We start from the raw sequence: 4576 nt of genomic DNA on the forward strand, positions 1-4576 counted from the left end.
CCAAGGATGAAAACATGGATAGATCTTGAGAGTATCATGCTAAGTGAAATAAGTAAGATAGAAAAGAACAATAACTGTATGATTTCAATAACCATATTACATATGTGGGATATAAAACAAAAAGCAACAAATGAACAAACTCATAGAAACAGACAACAGTATGGTGGTTACCACAGGGGAAGAGGAAATGAAGGGGAGAATAAAGAAGGTAAAGGGGGTCAAACATATGGCAACAGAAGGAGACGAGACTTTGGGTGATGAGCACGCAATGCAAATTCAGTACACTAGAAACTTATACAGTGCTATTAACCAATGTTCCCCCAATAAATTTAATTAAAAAAAAGAATGAGAACAAACATTCTTGTCTTGTTCTTGATGTTAGTGGAAGTGTGTCGAGACATCCATCATTAAGAATAATGATAGGTGTAGGTTTTTCCAGAGGCATTTATCAAGTTGAAGAAGTGCCATTTTATCACTGTTTGCTGAGAGTTGCTTTTGTTGTTAAATTTGTTGTTGTTGTTTTAATCAGGAATGACCGTTGCATTTTGTTAAAAGCTTTTCCCACATTCTTTATGAATGCAGATCTTCATTCAGTAAATAAACTTATTATGAGAGTGTATATGTGTATGTCTATGTGTTGTATATTTTTAATCCATTCTGAATGTCTTTCATTTAGTGACATTAACCAATTTACAACTAGTGTACATTCTTTTGTTAATTATTTTTTCCATATATTTTTTCATATTTCTAAATTTCTGTATTTTCTTTCATCTCCTTTTCTTTTTTTTCTGTATCTTGTGAATAATTAAAATTGTCTTCTCTGATTAAAAAAAATCCCACATCCTATTTTTCTTCCTATGGTTTTGGACTTAAATTATAATACCTATATATGTTCTCTTATGCCTTTTCATTGTTTCAACTTATGAAATATCTATTTTCTCTCTATGAAAAGGAGATGTCTCTTACCTTCTTTCAGGTTTCTTTGGCCTTAGCATAAGGCATATCCTAAAATATCTGGAATAAAATAATAAAAGTGGTATTTGAATTCAGTAAAGAAAGAATGATATGTTTAATAAATGACATTGGCATAATTATCTAACCATCAGGATAAAAATAAAGTTAAGTCCCTATTATACTCCATGTAAAAATAAATTTCATATAGATTAGAAATCTAAATGTAAAGAACATAAAAGTACAATTATTTAAACTAAATCATTTAGGAGAATATTGATATAACCTCAGGGTAGCGAATATCTTTTCAGCCAAACAGGAAACCAGAAACCATAAATGAAATCATGGCAGATTTCTTACATTCCATGAAATTTCTTTAAAAAATGACACATTTCATTTGCTTCATATTTTTACCATGATTTTTATATACATTTTTATGACATTACTAATTACCTTTCTTTTATTCTCGCTGAGGAAAAATATGTAACTATTTTTGCCACATAACTAAAACCTTCTTGCTTATCCCATTTATCAATTTAAAAGAATCTATTCTTTTGTTCTTGAAAATATTTTTTTGCAGACCACTAACTTCCTATAGTAGGTCAGATATCATCGCGGGATTTATTTTCCTTGTACTTTTCAGCTAATTCCAATGTATCTTGTACCTCATGTTTTCTTTTTCTCACTCAGATTTTAAAATTTTTATTTCCCTAACTATATCATCTAGAAACTTCCTGAGATTACATGGGGAAATTTCTATAGATGTTTATATTTTTTTCTCACATATTCTGATAAGTTAGTTGTGTATAGAATTCTAGATTCAAACTAATTTATTCCTAGAGCTTGAAAGGCGTTCTTCCATTGTGTTTAGCATTCATTATTCGTGATGAAAATTCTGATGCCAGGTGGATTTCGATCTACTGGTTATGTGATTTTGCCTTTTAAGGATATTTCTTTTTATCTTTTGTGTTCTAAAATATTTTAAAAAAGTAAAAGAATTCTGTGTGTGTGTGTGTGTGTGTGTGTGTGTGTGTGTGTGTGTGTGTGTGTGTTACCTTGAGGTCATTCAGATATTCCTTTTGAGTTGAAAAATCTTATCTTTCTACACCTCTGGTAAATTCTTACCCTGAGATCACTTGACGGTTTCTTTTTGAATTAATAAACCATATCTTTTTACACCTCTGGTAAACTGTTTTCTATTATTTATTTATTTAAATTTCTCTCCATTTTGTTGTGTGTTCTCCTTTTCTAGAATTTTATTGAATGTCAATTTTTTTTAGTACTGTCTATAGCTTATCTATTCTGGAAAAGGCTATCAATTTTGGCTCCTAGCCTTTCTATTAAACTTTAAATTTAGGCAAACGATTTTTAATTTCCAAGAGGTCTTTCATAGTTTTTTTCATTTTTTTTTCTTTTGTTATCACCATCTGTTCTTATTTTATAGAGGTGACAGTATCTTTCTGAATCTTTCTATTATTTGTGAATTTTCGAAAGTTCACTTATGTTCTATGAATTTTCTATTCATTTTAGGTTTAATTGATCTGGATGTGCTATTTAGGCACAAAGAACATTGTTGATTTTCAAAGGTAGTTGGAAACAGTTGGAATTGTGTTCTCGGATGCCTTCCCCTTCATGAGCTAACTGGGAGCTCTATATCTGATGTCAAAATTGTCCACTAGAAGACTTGACTTTACAGTCTGCTTATAGACCTGAGTTGGTCATTAGACTAGGAGTCCCCCAAGTGCCATATGAATAGGCCTTTCGAAGCCTTAGCTTTTCTCAAGAGGTCAAGTTAAGTATTGTCAAAGGAGGATGCTTTGTTGTTTTTGTTTTTGTTTGCCACACAGCAAGTTGCTCTGTGTGAGGGTGGTGGTGAAAATGAGAAGAGCCAACAGGGCTCCTGTTCTCTACACCATCATTAATTAGTTCTTCTGTTTGAGGTCTCCATTTTGTACCTGCTAATTCTAAGTGGACCCTCCCCTACATTCTTCCACCTAGAGTGGATTTACCTCTTTCTGTAAATTTATACGCTAGTATAGAGAGGCAGAAAGTACACAAGTTACCAAATCAATAAGCATTATAATTTCAAACAGTGATTATTACTATGAGAGAAATAAAATAGGGTGATAATTATAAGGAGACAGTTAGAGGTAACTTACTTTTTTGCCTCAACAAAATAAAGATTCGTTTTCAGAGTAAATAATTGGCAAAAAAAAAAAAAAAAAAAAAAGAGCACTGAGGATTCTGAATTCTTAGGTTTTGTCAATGTTTCATGTGTTTCCTACGCTAGTGGAAGATGGAAACAAAAATGCAAGCATCTGGACATCGTTCTTTGAGGTTCACTAATTTGAAGAGTTGTTTTTGAGACAGGACTGGCAATAAAGTACTATATCTTTATTTAGAAACAACTTTTAAAGCAAATTAAGGTACCTTTATAATCACTGTAAATGGGAGAAATGAAGGGGCATTTATACTTTATATAGAACCTTATTTTAAGTCCAATTAATACAAATCACTAATGTCTATCTATGAAACAGGAACTCCGGATATATCCACACTTGCTGGCTTTGGAAAATAATAAAACTAAATAAAACTAAAACTGCATTACTTTTAAATATCCTATAAAGCAGGCTTCTTACTGTATTTTGGCAGAACAGATTTTAGGGATTAGTGTTCCATTGAGGGTGTGTTATGTTATACTGTATTAAGCATTCAGCTATCAAAGAAGAGAGAAATCTGAGATTAAAATGTGGAAAACAAGCCCAAATATTAGGGGAAGTCTTAGTTCATTGCATGGATTGCTGTAACATTTCAGTTAGGCTGATACTTCTCTAATTATCTGTGACAGAGGACTAGTTTTGTTTGCTTGTTTTATTTAAGCTACTAATTCATTTTAATCCAAACTTCCATACAATGCAATAAAAACATATTACTCAGAAGTTGAGAATACGAAGATAAAAATGTGACACTTAAAAATTAGATTCAACAGATATAAAATTACTCAGTTAAGTTGCTATCGAAGTTTCTAAACTTAGACTCTCATTTCTGGACTTTTGCCATTGCAAGCCAGTAATACGGCATTTGCTTACTGGCTCCAGCTCACACTGGGAGGAGCCTTGAGTTAGCGTGTGTGCGTGCAAGCAGCATCAACACTGTAAGCTGCTGTTCTGAGTTTAGATGAAATGGGTTCTCTTAAATCTCCCACTCACTGATGAGTATATGAGAATCGTGCCAATACCTTTGCGGTGTCATATAGTTTTATCTGAAAATTGGAACCAATAATGAATGACCTCATGAGACCGTGATAAAATACTTTTTCTTCCTATTTTCTACCATTTCACACACCCACAGAGCACCATAAAGACCTGCAGATCTTCAGAGTTTGATGCAGGCTTTTTCTTCTGCCGGTTGTCTCAGTCACAGGATGCCCCTCCCTGGCCACTGCAGCAGATTATCTTGTCACTATTGATTTCCGGGTCTCCAAATACCCAAGTGGGAATCAGGACTGGTTACATGACTTGGCCACCCTGAAAATAACCCTATGCTAAATATGAGCAGCTGGAGTTCAAAATTGCAATCAGATTTTTCCCTAAAAATCCGTTGCGTTATGTGCGTGTATGGGTGG

At 33.0% G+C, this 4576-nt stretch overlaps 1 long non-coding RNA gene across 1 annotated transcript in view; it reads right to left on the reverse strand.

Moving 5' to 3' along the window:
• Positions 1–965: 965 nt before the first annotated feature.
• The window catches only part of LOC111737553, a 95072-nt gene continuing 91461 nt past the window's right edge, over positions 966–4576 (reverse strand). Inside the window, exon 3 of the long non-coding RNA XR_002779472.1 lies at positions 966–1014. This is a non-coding gene — a long non-coding RNA (uncharacterized LOC111737553). The remainder of the gene's footprint in view (positions 1015–4576) is intronic.

This window comes from Pteropus vampyrus, unplaced genomic scaffold (genome assembly GCF_000151845.1).
Source record: "Pteropus vampyrus isolate Shadow unplaced genomic scaffold, Pvam_2.0 Scaffold28, whole genome shotgun sequence".
Classification (NCBI taxonomy): Eukaryota; Metazoa; Chordata; class Mammalia; order Chiroptera; family Pteropodidae; genus Pteropus; species Pteropus vampyrus.